This window comes from Mastomys coucha, unplaced genomic scaffold (assembly GCF_008632895.1).
Source record: "Mastomys coucha isolate ucsf_1 unplaced genomic scaffold, UCSF_Mcou_1 pScaffold15, whole genome shotgun sequence".
NCBI lineage: Eukaryota > Metazoa > Chordata > Mammalia > Rodentia > Muridae > Mastomys > Mastomys coucha.
The window spans coordinates 151,340,938-151,356,054 of record NW_022196897.1 but is presented as its reverse complement, the minus strand read 5'-3'; the positions used below and the strand labels follow the sequence as shown (position 1 = coordinate 151,356,054).

At 49.3% G+C, this 15,117-nt stretch overlaps 1 protein-coding gene across 5 annotated transcripts in view; it reads left to right on the top strand.

Moving 5' to 3' along the window:
• Positions 1-7,676: 7,676 nt before the first annotated feature.
• Elmo2 (engulfment and cell motility 2) overlaps positions 7,677-15,117 on the top strand; it is a 36,971-nt gene continuing 29,530 nt past the window's right edge. For 2 of the 5 annotated variants that reach the window (XM_031372750.1, XM_031372745.1), the window contains exon 1: positions 7,677-7,747. The gene's annotated coding sequence lies outside the window, so the exon portion shown is untranslated. Of the gene's footprint in view, positions 7,748-14,171; positions 14,188-14,670; positions 14,762-15,117 lie in introns of those variants that run through there. The other 3 variants (XM_031372746.1, XM_031372747.1, XM_031372749.1) reach the window with 3 other exon arrangements.

Below are 15,117 nucleotides of genomic sequence, written 5' to 3'. Positions count from 1 at the left end.
AAAAAAAAAAAAAAAAAAAAAAAAAAAAAAAAAAAAAAAAAAAAAAAGAGGAAAGAAAAGAAAAGAAAAAGAAAAAGAAAAATCGGAAAACACCAGCTTAGAAAGAAAAAGGTTTCTCTGGAAGATTCCAGTCCGTGGCGGGTGGACACTATTGCGTTTTAGACCTGTGGTGAATTGGTACATCATGGCCTGAGCTTCTGGTGGAGGAGGCCTGCTCAAGTCATGGCTATGTCTAGTAAGTGGGAAGAGACTATTGTCCCACTGTCTCCTTGGAGGATATACCCCTAGTGACCTAAAACCTCCCCAAGGCCATGCCTCTTTCAGGTGTCCACCACCTTCTAAATAGCAGCAGGCTTAGGACTGAGCCTTTGGGGACATTCAGGTTCTAATAACAGCTAATACCGGTGGTCAACTTACAGAGTCTCGAATCACCTAGGATTCACAGGTCTCCAGGTACATCTGTGAGGATGGTTCTAGACTGGGTTAACTGAGGTGGGAAGACCCACTCTGAATGTGGGTGACGCCACCCCACAGACTGGCATCCTGGACTGAATAAAAAGAAGAAATAGAGCTGAGTACCAGCGTTGCTTCCCTCTGGTTCCTGACTGCTGATGCAAGGTGACCAGCCGTGCCACCGTCCCTTTCCCACCATGATGGACTGTCCCCTTGAACTGTGAGCCGAAGTAAACACTTCCTTAAATTGTTTTCATTTGTCGTCCCCCCCCCCCACTCAGAAGCAATGAGGAAAATGACTAATATAATAAGGACCAAAACAGAGGTGGTGGCACCAGGAATTGGGAGCAGGTAGCTGCCCTGATCTGGGAGGAGGGGAGAGACATTTCTGTCCAGGAGAGAGGAGGCGGGGAGCAGGGGGCGCTGTCAGGCTGGGGAGAGAAGAGTCTATGCTTTCTTCCCTCCACCTCATTAAAACAAGAAGTCATCAACTAAGGGGGTGAGGACTCACAAACTGAGATGAGAAGATGCCCAAGAGCCTCTGCGTGCTGCCCAGGGCCATGTGGTACATACAGTGGCATCGCCCTGCTGTGGAGATGTTGTAGTTTGCTCTGGCCTCATTCAGCGCTGGGCCCGGGTCTAAGGAGGGTTGAGATTCCTCCCAGCACTAACTGGGGAGGGGAGAGGTCATCAGAATGGAAGACAAGGGAATAAAAGAGGGATCTGCCTGGCAAGATGGGAAGTGAGGCCATGGGGTGGGGCTGGGGAATGAAGAACTGTTCAAAAGTAGGTCAAAGGGATTAGGGAACCGGGAGGGGGCGTGTCCCTGAGTTCCACTTTCAGATGTCATTATAGGGGAACTAAAAAACTACTGAGCAGTTCGCTCAGTAGATACCGAACAGTTTAAAGCTTGGGGCTAGGGAGATAGCTCATCGGGTAAAGTGAGGAACTGGGTTCGGATCCCCGGAACTCACATAAAAGCTCCGTGTTACCACATCTGTACTCCAGCATGGGGGTGGGGAGCAAGGTGAAGTAAACAGGTGGATCCTGGGAGCTCACTGGCCAGCCATTGTAGCCTAAACAGCAAGACTCGTTTCAGTGAGAGATGCTATCTCAGAGGGTAAGGTGGTGGGGCCAGGCAAGATGGCTCTGAAGGGAAAGGACTTGCTGTGGAAGCCTGACAGTTTGGCTTTGATCCCTGGAAAACATGGTAGAAAGAACGAACCAACTCCCGAAAGCTATCCTCTTACCTCACATGCACACACACCATGGTATAGGTAGCCTACCCACCACTAACAATTAAGTGAGGTAGAGAGCAATAAAGGAAGATACCAGGCATCAAGTTCTGTCCCCCCACATACACTCATGCACACACAGGTTCACTTAAGTACGCACCACATGAACGAGCATATGTACGTGGGCATACACACACAAACTGAAAACTTATGATTAGTTGAGGTCCTTTTATGTCCTCAGTACAGTGCCAAGTACTCCACTCTTACTGTGTTCTAATGAACATCCATTGAAGCTGGCACTGTTATTGTCCCACTGTGTGGAGTCTCAGAAAGATCTAGAATCTCATCTGGAAGTATATGCTGAGGCGCAGCCTGGCATTGCAGGGTAACCTGAGGAAGGCAGGAGGGCGGTGTCAGCGATGGGGGGAGCAAAAGTTGCTTGCTTTTGGTAATTTTTCTCTTTCTTTAACTCTTTGCTATTTTGTGCCCCAAAGTCACTGGCTTTTGGCAATTAACTCCTGCTGATAGCAGCAAGGGATTAAGAAGTTTAGTTACTTGAGCTCTTATCTCTCTGACTCAAGGGCCTCTTGCTGGTCAGGTGAGAGGCTCGGAATTCATTAATTCTTTGTGAGCCAGAGAGAAAAGATAAAGAAGAAAGTCAGGCATACACACAGACACACAGATACATAGACACAGTCACACACTAACACACACAAACACACTTTGACTGGGCCTAACCACCTATTTCATCAATTCCACACATGTTCATGCATACTTATACACATACACATATACTTACACACATAAGCATGTACACACATATGGACAGATAGACATATACATATATAAATTTGGTGGAGGAGGGAGAGGCCCAAATGCTACACTTTGTTCACTTTGTTTTTTCTCTCTGGCAATTTATACCTTTTAGGCAAAAGTTATTTTTAAAATTTATTTATTTATATATATGTATGTGTGTGTATAGACACTATAACTGTCTTCAGACACACCAGAAGAGGGCACTGGATGCCATTATAGATGGCTGCAAGCCACCATGTGGTTGCTGAGAATTGAACGCAGGACCTCTGGAAGAGCAGTCAGTGCTCTTAACTGCTGAGCCATCTCTCCAGCCTGACAAAAGTTCTTTATAAAATTACCTCACAGATGAAATGTTACTCAGAAGGGGAATTACAGAAAGCTGTTGATAGTTCAAAGCAGTGTTTCGTTCTATGAGCTCATCATAAGTTCAAAGCAGCAGTTTCACTCACCTACACCTGTGGCTTCATCCTTGGGCCTGACTTAGAATGAGTGCTTTTCTTTTATCATAACTCTGTCCCAAGCCTGTTTCTCTTCTTAGTGCAATTCATAAAGGCTCATCGTATTCCTAATCATTCAGCCCTTACTATCTATTCTATGAGGAAGGGGCACATTCTATTCTTGAGTCTAACTTTATTACATTTTTTTGGCAAAACAACTAAAACCATCTCCTTAGACTTCTTAAAATTATTTGAATCAAGTTGAGAACTCTATCAAGTCATTCATTCATGAAAGTTTATCTTCTTACTGATCTGGAGGAAATTCGCCCAATAGGGAGAGCTTATGCCCAAGAATCATTAGGCTATGTGACAGTAGCAGTAAAGACAGACACACAGACACATAGACACTCACACATACTCACACATCAGCAGTGAGAAGCAACCCTGGGATGAAGTCTGGGGCGGCCACAGGAAACAGCAATGGCTGACACCACCCCTCCTGCCTTCCTCAGGTTACCCTGTGATGGACCTCAGCATATACTTCCAGATGAGATTCTAGATCTTTCTGAGACTCCATGCATTGGCAGGCTATCCAGGGAAACTCACTTGCTGGCTTTCTTAGATGGCTTCTGACAGGTTTACAACAGCGGAGAGGTCTGAACTGCCTCAGTGTGTTGGGCTCGTGCTACTGTGGCTCTCAGCTGAGTTACTCCACTGACTCAAGCACAGCTGCTGCAGGCAGGGGACCCAACCTCAGCTGCCCCGTGGTTGAGCTGGGGTAGCATGGGGGAGCGGGCTGGAAAACTTTTGTGCTGAGTGGAGTTGCCCATTAGGGGCAGCTTATCTAAAAGAAGGAAGCATTGCCCAAACTTGGGTGACAGGACTCTGACTCCAGTCAAAGAATGAACACTCTTCACAAGGAGGGGAGAAAGGGACGGAGCCAAGTCTTTTGGCAACTTGAGCTCTCAGTGTGTCTCTGGTCTCTGCAACTTCCTGTCACCCTGTGAATTAGACATTAGCTTTCCAGGAAACTCCTTTACGGCTAAAGATAGCCTGCTCGGCCAACTGAGCCACACCTCCAGCTCTGTCCGTGACTCTTTAGACAATGTTTTTGTTACATTAATGGATTGATTGATTTTCTGTCAGGGCATGAGGGTGGAGGTCAGAGGACAATTTACAAGAATCAGTTCTCTTTTTACAGCGTGTGGGTCCACAGAACTGAACTCAGTTCATTAGGCGCAGAGGCAAGCACCTTTAGCCTTTGAGCCATCTTTCCAGGTCCATCAGTGAGTTTTTTAAAGAGCTGATCCTAAACTCACACAACCTGCAGAGAAAACCTCTTTAAATCTCATATGCCTAAGAACCCACAGAGAGAGAGAGAGAGACCGAAAGAAAAAGAATTGCAAATCCCATAGAGGAGGAGTCGGAGATAGAAATGCTAAGGAAGCTCTCTCTCAAGGTGGTGTAAGTGTGTAGGGTCAGCTCTTTAAAGTCACCGACAGAGCTGGGGAGTGTCAGGAAGAGTTCCGGGTCATTCTCTGCTACAGAGTGACCCTGAGACCAATAGAGCCTCAAAAGTCACTGACAATGGACAAGACAACTATCCCTGAGTGAGTGTTCTGCGCCAGTGGAGCGCTTTCTACCCTGCATGGGGACAATGGCCTTCTCCGCACGGTGGCTCTGTCACTGTGGCTACTGCACACCATGGCTATTGCAGGGTCAAGGCTGGGTGCCGCCCACAAGGAGGAAGAAGAGAGAGGATGTGTTAACTGACTTCACACCTCAGCCTTCTTGTCCACTGCTGAGAAGGAGGTACCCAGATGGCTTTCGGTCTCTGTCACACATGAAGCCGGGAAGTGAGACATGGGGTAAGGGTGGGGCAGCCATGTTACTACAGAAGCAGGGAGAAGGGTCACTGGTGGACAACTAGGAAGTCCCACCGAGTCACTGCCCACAGAAGTCTAACTTCCAGCAGGTTCTGTTCTAAACGATCTTAAAGGTTGCTGAGTAAGTAAGTATCCTGGGGGCTTGGGGGAACAGAGGTACTGAAGGAACTGAGGCAGAGGGAACAAGGGGATGCTGTCCAAGAGGAGCTGCAGAGCGAGTGTCCTATGCTGCTAAGAACAAGGTAGTGGACAGGGTCTGGCATCCTTTTGTGGGGCGGGGAAGACACGGGCTAATCTGCGAGAGGAGGCTCACTAAGGCCCATCATGAAGGGTGGTAGATTGCTCAGCCAGTTGTGTGGGATTTTGTCCTAATTGCACATGGCCTTGTAGAGTATAGAGTGAGAAGTTGGCTAAGGAGGGGAGGATTCTTAACAGGGCAGCTGTGGGAAAGCCAGCATCGGTGGTGAGGTGAGACTTTCTGGTGGTGTGGCTGTTGGCGTCCCCACACTTCTATAAATAATCCCTCACCCATTGTGCTGGTTAGCTTTTGTCAACTTGACACAAGCTAGGGTCATCTGGGAAGAGGACACCTCAGTTGAGAAAATGCTTCCATTCCATTAGGCCTATAAGCAAGTCTGTGGAGCCTTTTCTTGATTGGTGATTGGCGTGGGAGGGCCCAGCCCGCTGTAGACAGCACCACTCCTGGGTTGTATAAGAAAGTGGACTGAGCCGGGCGGTGGTGGCACACGCCTTTAATCCCAGCACTTGGGAGGCAGAGGCAGGCGGATTTCTGAGTTCGAGGCCAGCCTGGTCTACAGAGCAAGTTCCAGGACAGCCAAGGCTATACAGAGAAACCCTTTCTCGGAAAACCAAAAAAAAAAAAAAAAAAAAAAAAAAAAAAAAAAAAAAAAAAAAAAAAAAAAAAAGGACTGAGCCGGGTGGTGGTGGCGCACTCCTTTAATCCCAGCACTTGGGAGGCAGAGGCAGGTAGGTTTCTGAGTTCAAGACCAGCCTGGTCTACAGAGTGAGTTCCAGGATAGCAAAGGATACACAGAGAAACCCTGTCTCTGTCTCTGTCTCGAAAACAAGAAAGAAAGAGAGAAAGAAAGAAAGAAAGAAAGAAAGAAAGGAAGGAAGGAAGGAAGGAAGAAACTGAGCAAGCCAATAAGGAGCACTTCTTCTCGGCCTCTGCTTCTTGGCTGCTGCCTTGAACTCCTGCCCTGGTTTCCCTCAGTTATAGACTGTGGAGGTGGAGGCCAAATAAACCCTTTCCTCCCCAAGTTGCCTTTGGCCGTGATATTTTAGAAAACAAACCAAGACATCCAGGTTCTGAAGGTGAGATCAAGAAACTCACTGGTTCCCAGTTGGACTGGATGGAATGCTTTTTGGTTTGTCATTGGTGCATTCCGGGGAGGGGAAATGGGGACACATTTGTTTAAATGTTCCTGCAACACGCTGTTTCAAAATAGGCAAGCAAACAAAGAAATAAACAACCCACCACAATGAGGACACTCACAAGACTATGGATGACAAGAAAAGATATACTATGAGTCTGATGGGGTCTTCTGAGGCTCCCTTAGAGCAGCGAAGAGCCCTGGGGTCCAGAATGGTGAGACAGGCAAGGGTGGCTACCCTATGTTCCAGAATCAAGCTATATAGATAGATAGGTACACGGCCATATGCATCTATCCACAGTGGCTTTCGCTAAAACAAAGACAGACTGGCTGGAAGCATGCAGTATGTGAACCTATTGGAAGTGTAACTGGTCCGCCCTGGCAAAGGCCGTATTAGCACTGTGGCTGTGAGGGTAACTTTGCTTCCTGGGCACCACCCTGTTCACCAGCTGATAAGAACCCGCTTCGATTCTAAGACGTTTGCAGGAGTCAGTGTAACTGCCGGTAAAACTGCTTCCATGACGTACAAGGTAGACATTATTTCATCTCACTGCTGAACATCCGATTCTCTATAGAATGGATAACAAAATGTCTTCTGGCATTGTCCTAAGGATCTGCTAAGAGAAATGATTAAAAAACAAAATTTGGAATTAAACAGGGAGATAGCATCTTGCTGTATAGTAGTCACGGGCTGTATAGTTAGTTGGTCCCATAAGACCCCTAGTCCTTTCTCCTGCAACTGGGGATCTCATACTAGTCTTCCCTACCAGCCTGCTGTGAGCTTTAAGGGAGATGGCAGGAATGAGTCCTTGGCGCTGTGCCCGGCCTTGTTAAATCCGCAGGTGCTGTGACGAACGCCACAACCCACGGATCCCTACCAACAGCACAGCTGAGCTGTACCCCTCTGCCTCTGCTCAGCGCCCACGGTCAGCCCTGGGTGCCGGTATAATTAGCTCCATCTCCGTAGTGAGCAGCCGCGGCTGCTCATAGCCTCTGACACGACTGTCACCTCCCACTCAGTTCCCTAAATCAGCTATTCCCATCCTTGAGTCGATCAGGTGAACATCACCAGAGGACAGCTTGCTCCTTACAACAAGGAGTCGCAAGGACCCGGAGCGTGCCCCCTCCCCGCCCCTCCAACCTTTTTCACCCTGAGGCTGTGTACAGAAATAAAAGAAAAAAAAAAAAGTTTGGGTGGGGAGCAGCCTCTAGTGTCTGCTGGGAAATCACGTTCCTTCAGACCCAATAGCCTGCAGAAGAATGGTAGTCTGTCTCTTTAAGAGGCCTCCGCGGAGGGGAGGAGCCGGCCGGCGTCGCTCCAGCCCGCGCCCTCAGTTAGGCCCGCCTCCTCTTTAGTGACAGACAAACGACCCAATAAGAGCGAGAATTTTCAGTTTGACAGCAAAGCCGAACAATAGAAGCCCGGGCCGGTCTGCGCGGGGCGGGGCTTCAGGAGGGCGGGGCAGACGGGGCCAGTGGAGCGGCGGCGGGACGCGAGCACGGAGCTGGGCCTCGGCGGGCGCCGGGTGAGTGAGGGACGCTCGGGGCTCGAGGCAGAGAGCCAAAGTGTTGAGGGTGGGAGGTCGGGAACCGAAGTTGGGGTTGAGGCAGAGGGCAGCGTCTGCCGAACCTCCAAGCCCGGGCATGGTGCCGATCCGGTAATCCCCCTGCCGTCGGTACGACCCTCTTCTTTCCTTTTGCACTGCCCGGCTTCGGTCCAGGCCGCTCTCATCCGCTTCTTCCCGCAGCACTGCAATGCCCGGGGTGCTCCGGTGCTGGTCTCCACCCTCCCCTGTTCCCCGGGCCCTGCATATCTGGTCCTTCGCCGTCCTCCCCGGCCTGGTTCTGTCCCTTCTCCATCTCTCGCTCTGGCCATCCTCAGAGTCCACCCCTCGGTCTAGTCTAGTAAACTTTTTTCAACCTCCCAGTCTTCCTTCCGAAGGCTTCCGGGGTCCCGAGCTCTGACCCTGGCGCGACACTCAGAACATTCTGGTGTGCCTACACAGGAGTAGCTTTGCAACTCTTTGAAAGTGTTGATTGACGTCTACCTGTCCTAGCAGGTAGGAATGCTCACGAGGAAGACCTTACCTGATGTTGCTCCATGCACCCACAGCGTCTCAGCAGGGCAGACAGTATAAGTGTTTACTAAATGAATGAACGACGGGCTTGGGTTTGTCTAGAGGAAGGGGATACAGTCGCAGCCCCTGACATCCCATGTGTTGTGGATGGAAGCCACCTTTTGAAATGCTTTCGTGTATCAGACACTAGGCCAACCTGGGCTCTCCAAAAGAGAAATAATGCAAGTTACATTTGTTAATTAAACTTTTCTAACAGTCACATGTCAGGAATGTAAAATACTCAAGTGGAGTGATTTATTCATGCTTTAGTTAATACATTTCAGAGTATGATTAATAAGTCACGTAACCAATGTAAAATCGTGTTAATGGAGTTGTTGGTTTTTGTGTGTGCTAACTTCTTGAACTCTGCTGTGCTTCCCACTTGGGACCGCCCTTCGTGCGTCACAGAAGAGGCACAGTGACCATGTGTCAAGTGGTCGGTCAGTAACCACACGGCTAGGGTGGCTGCCTTGGCTGTGCCCAGTCATGTGCATATGTGAGGGTGTTTAATTCGAATTATGGTCTTTTGAGGACACTATCATTATTTGCATTTACAGATTAAAAATAGCAAAGATCCTAAAAGATTATTACCTGCCTAGATTCGTTCTACTGTTTGGAGCAAAGGAAACAGGGCTATAGCCTCTGTCTGTTGTTCTTTTTTTTTTTGCAGGGAGTGGTTTGAGAAGTAGCCCTGGCTGTGTAGCCCTGTGTAGCCTTTGCTGTCCTGGAACTCTCTCTGTAGACCAGGCTGGCTTCTGATGAAGGGCATGCTCCACCATGCCCAGCTAGCTTCTCTGTTGCTCTTGAATCTTGTTATTCTTTTTATGTTTTATGCTGCTTCTAAGAGGTGCCAAGAAAGTTTGGGGTGCAGGGTATGAGGGCTAGACTTCTTAAAAATGCTGGCATCAGCATTTAGCATATTCTGGCATGCTCTGTGCCTAGGTCATAACTTCCTAGGTGGCTCACGAGCAAACATAGTTAAGAAAAACATGCCCTGAGTTTGGAGGAATGCACCCATACCCGAGAACTGTAGAGGGCAGAAGGATCCCCTGAATACAGGAGTTCAAAACCAGCCCGTGTAGTAGAGTGAGACTCCAACTCAAAAAGAAAATCCCACAAGGCAAGTCGTCCTCTGACCAAGTCACTGGTGATCCCTTAGCTCACCTACATTAACGCAGCCTGGTCCCAGGGTTGGAGCCGAAAACCTGTGGCCTGTAAGAGCTCAGAGATGCTCGGGATACTGGGACTGGAGTTGTCAGCAGGGTGAGTTAATTTATCAGTCGCTCACTGAGTTTTCTCCATGAGATCAGTACTGTTCTAGGCCTCCTGAGGTGACTGGACAGTGAAGTGACAGCCTTCATCTTCAGGATGCTCAGGGTGATCTTGGGAAGACAAGTGTTCCATAAGATGACGAGTGTGATGTGCAGGAGAGCACATGGTGGGAGAGGACACAGAATCCCATGTGTGTCAGAAGTGGCCAAGTGGTATCTTGGCTTAGCTACATGAAGTATCTTTTTCCCCTGCCCCTGAAACCAAGCTTGAACTTCTATGCAGGGTGGTGCTTCTTAGCTTGCTGGGTCCCTATGTACAAGCTGCTTGGGTTTTTTATTTACATGCCTAGCTGCTTAAGGCACTTGAATTCCTCACCCCTCTGGGAGTGCTCACTGAATTGGAGAGACTAGGACCTACTGGCTGAGAAACCATTATGTACCGTTATTATGCTGGGCTGCTATGGAGCCAGAACATTTTTTCTGTGGGTTTTCTTCCCCAACTGCATCACACCTGTTCTCCACAGCGTGGCAGGTAGGACTTCTCAGTGATGGGCTATATGGTTCCAGTGTTCAGTTCACACGGTTAGAATCCTTCTTACTTTGTGCTAGGTATTGTATGAGTGCATTGCAGGCATTATCCCATTTCATGGTCATATCACTTTTACCAGGAGCCGTTGGTTCTAATCCTTGGCTTGACTCTAATAAGGATGTTGTCAGAACTGGGATCCAAATGCAGGTCTCCAGGATGCAAGCCTCTAACCACTCAATGCCACTGCTGTGTGATGGGGTCCTAGTCTCTGCTGAGACACTTGTGCTTGCAGCAGAACTGTGTGAAGTCTGAGGACTGATCCAGAAGTGGAGGCTGGGCCTTTTTGTTGTCCCTAACTGGTGTCCCGGCCTGGCCTTGCCAGTTCCTCTGGACCTCGGTTCCCTTCTTTATGAAATGAGAGGAAAGGCTTGGCCTCTTTCTTAGAGAACAATGCTGTGCTGTTCTGGCCTCTGTTGGAGGAGCTGGGCTGGTAGCCTGGGGTTTTAGGGACAGCCCAGGCCTCTCTTAGCCTACTGCGCCCCACCCTATCCAGGTTCTTCCTCCTTGTATGACTATCCTGATCTGTTGATAAGAAAGATTTGTTGTTGTTGTTGTTTTGTTTTTTTGAGACAGGGTTTCTCTGTGTAGTCCTGGCTGTCCTGGAACTCAGTCTGTAGACCAGGCTGGCCTCGAACTCAGAAATCCATCTGCCTCTGCCTCCCAAGGGCTGGGATTAAAGGTGTGCACCACCACTGCCCGGCTTTTTTTTTCTTTTTAAGATTTATTTATTTTATTCATATGAGTACACTGTAGCTGTCTTCAGATGCACCAGAAGAGAGCATCAGATCCCATTACAGATGGTTGTGAACCACCATGTGGTTGCTGGGAATTGAACTCAAGACCTCTGGAAGAGCAGTCAGTGCTCTTAACCGTTGAGCCATCTCTCCAGCAAGATTTAAAATTTTAATTATTTTTATTTTATGTGTGTGGATGTTTTGCTTGCCTGCAGGTATGTATGTGCACCATATGCATGCCTGTGGAAGCCAGAAGAGGGTGTCGGATCCCCAGAACTGAAGTTACAGACTGTTGTTAGTTGCTGTGTGCGTGCTGGGAATTGAACCAGTCCAGTGTAAGAGTGGCCACTGCTCTCAACCGCTGAGGCACCCTTCCAGGCCCAAGAAGCAGTTTCTTAGAGTTTGTCTGTATTTTCTGTCTTTTCCTGTTCCCTCTTAAACCTGACCCTTGGTGACTCAATTGCACAATCATAGTCACGGATGTGCAAGTTCTGGGACGTGGATAGAATAGTCACTAATAGTTCGTGACTTAAACAGTTAGGCCTGAGGGCATCTTGGATGGAATTCTGTAGACACAACTCTGTGCTGGCCATCCTGCTGCAAACTAGGGAGCAGTGGATAGGGGCGAGGCATACCATTCAGAGGCTCCGTGCTCAGGCTGGTTCCCTTCCTGGACCAGGGTCTCCATCTCAGCCTCCAGGAAAATCATTTGGGGAAGCTTAAGCAACCCAGCTAGCTATGGGGGTATACACAGCCGCCATGGAGAGCCATTGATCTAGAGCAGTGATTCTCAACCTTGCTAATACTGTGACCCTTTATCACAGTTCCTCATGTTGCCGTGACCCCCAACCATATGAGTATTTTCATATTTATAACTAATTTTGCTACTTTATGAATCATAATGTAAATGTTTGATATGTGGGATGGTCTTAGATAACCCTCTGTGAAAGAGTCATTCAAGACCCTCAGAGGGGTCATGACCCACACAGGTTGAGAACCACTGATCTAGAGCCTTTTTCATGACCCCATGGTGCATGTGAACCATGCTGGGTGGCATGTGAAGGCAGGTTCTGATCCAGAGGATGTGGGCTATTCCCATTAGTACTGACTCCTTAGGGGTACCCTGCGTGTCCAGTTACCAGGCAAGGCTTCAGAGACAAGATTGTAGAAGCTGGAGGCGTGAAGGTGCTCATCAAGGCCTGGCAGCACATATGCTGGTATTACCAGTACCTGATGATTGAGGATGAGGAAGCCAGGAGAGCTTGTCTGAGCACGTATGAGTTGGCCGTTTGGACAGAGCGTTGGGACAGGTGGACAGCAAAGGTGCAGAGTCGGTGTGGTTTTAAGGGGGCAGGTGAGCGGTATGTGGCATCCACAGGGATAAGTGTAGACACAGAGGAGCTGACCCAGGTCTAGATAGCCTGATGAGACCATTAACCCACTGTCCTCTACGAACTTGAGTTCCACAAGCTGCATGATGGATGAGTTCCCTAACACATACTTTGCCTCTGCACAGTGGCACTGGCCATACTTGGGTGAGGCCTGTGTTCAAATGTCAGTACAAAGGAGATCTTTCAGCTGAGGTTGAGGTCTGTTGTCCTCAACTTCTACCCTGTAGCATTTCCTCTCCTGCACCTCTTCTACAAGGCCTCACGCTAGTTCAGGGAGGGAGAACTGAGGGAAACTGAGTCATTCAGATGAAAAGATCACAGAGGGAAGTCTCCACTGAGATTGTGGTCTTGATTAAGAAGAGGGTGTGACCTCCAGTTCCCTCCTGTGTGAGGCAGCACTCTGTCACAGGAAGCATAAACCAAACTCGCCAGGCCTCCCCCACTGCGTGGCAAGCAGAGGAGAAGAGAAAGCTCACAGGAACCTACTAGCTGGGGGTGGTGGTGGTGGTGGGTGGCTGGGAACCTTCTGGCATCCTCCAGCCCCTGTAGTTCCTGGGAAGGATGGTCTTTCCCTCTCTAAGCTGGGACACAGTTCAGCCTGAGGCTTTCCTGCTGGGGTGATGGACTCCACAGGGCCTTTCCTGTGGATGCACCCCTTCCAGAAGGTACTTGGAGACCCGCTCTGCTGGAGAGCATACTCTGCCAGTGTTCCTCTTCTCCAGAGATGTCATTGGACGACAGCATTAACACTGTCCTTGAATCTGTGTGGGCCTCCTCTGTTTGCCTCATCACCTTTGTATCTGTGGCGTCTTGAAGGCGGCTGGCTGCAGGGGACTGGGGTCTTGCTTAGTCCCAAAGGCTTGCCTAGCATCCCTGAGGTAGTGAGTAAAGAAAGCAGGGGTATGGTGGTGGTGGAGGAGGAAGGAGGGGAGAGCCACTGGGGTTGGAAGGGACAGTGGGCCGGGAGTGGCACTCCAGTGCACTCACACTGGACGGTTGCTATTGAACTGAGCGCAGTCCTGTGAATGGTGGAGCTGGTAGCTATTTATAGCCCTGAGAATTTTGCAATGTTATTGAATTGCTTCGACCTAATTTCCCACTTCCTTTCTAAGATGGAAATGGAGAGTAAGCACACACATGCTAGAGGGCTTCCCTACGAGGGGATCCTTCATCCCCGAGTGCTCACCGTCTGGGAAGTCCTCCTCCATCTCCCCTCTCTCCTTGGTTTTCAGGGGAGGGAGAAGAGTTCCTTTCCCCTAACTAGGTTCTCCAGTAAGGCTTTCTCTAAGCTAGTCCTGAAGACAGAATTGTGTGGGGACACTGTGTTGCAAGGTTTCCGGACCTGGTGGGAGCAGTTCCTGCCTCCTGCCTGTTGGAAGCCAGCTCTGCCTTGTAGGAGTGGAAGAAGCCAGAGCCGTGGGGTGTCAGTGTGCTGGTCCTTTCCGCAGGAGGCAGTGGTGAAGCGCTTGTGATTCCATAACTATACTAGACTGGAGACAGAGTGTGGGGATGGGGTTTGCACACGGAAGAATGATACCAACCGGAGGTGAGGTCCAAACTGGGCTTTGACGCTTGAGTAGGAACTTTCTGACCGCTGGTAAGCGGGATTTTGCGAAGCTGCAGGAGAAATGAGGGAACTCGGCCTCAAACAGCTAGGATTTAGGGTCTGCCTAAACTGGCCTAAGCACCACCTGAGGGAGTGTGGGCGGGCTTCTGTAGACCGTGGAGGACCATTTTCTGTTCAGTGGGTCCCTGAGCATCTCTGGCTTTGCCTTTGGATACTGCAGACCTGAAGTCTCCATTGAGTAGCTGTGATGGTCCTGTACCCGGCTGCCTTATTTGATATGGATTTCTAACATTCCAGGTGGGTGAATGAGGATGCTCCCGACTTCTCTTGTCTAGAGAGCACACACCTACAGGCTTGCTGTGTGGGCCAGGTGGCACAGGCCTGACACCCCAGCAACTCAGGAGGCTGAGGCAGGAGGATTACAAGTTGAACCTGGGCAACTTTTTGAAACCCCTGCTCCAAAATATAAAATGTAAAATAAGGTTAAAATAGACCTGGGGGATGTGGAGTGCTCTCCTAGCAAGCTCAGAGCCCTAGCTAGCTCAGGTGTAAGTGAAGGAGACAGACAGGGTGGGAGGAAGGCTTTGAGAGAGGTGCCTTCGAATGATGTCATTGGTAGCTAATGTTACCCTCATCACAGGAAGGACAGTGTGGAGGGAGACTGAACTCTGGCATCATTGAGACCCAGTTCTGAATTACTTCTCTCTTGTCATCCCCCTGCCCCCACATGCCTCCTTCCAGTCAGATGATGTGTTTCTCTGAACTTTCACCTGTTTCCAGGGTTCCTGAGGCCTCAGCTATAAAATGATACGGGAGTAATGAGTTAAGAGACATTCCCAAGCGTCACATCTGCAGACCCCAGAGTCACCCTGTAAGTGGCCCGCCGTAAGCGAACCGATCCTCCCTAAGTGGGTTTTGCTCATGAATTTAGCCAGCATTAGCTAAGTGCCCACTGGACACATCCGTCACCTTATGCCATGACACCACCATCTACCCCGGCCTCCTGTAGTTTCTTAAGCTTGGGCTGGTCAGTCTTGGACTATTCCTTTGTAGTGAGCAGAAATGCTGGCTGGCAGGAAATGTCACATGGACTCTGGAAAGGGGTCAGGCTCTGCCCACCTCTTGGAACTCTTCTCATTGCTGGTTTTGGACCTCCTGTCAGCTGTACAGCATAGCTTTCTCTCCAAGGCTCTTGTCTTTTCTCGTGGCTTTGGCTCGTGAGCGGCT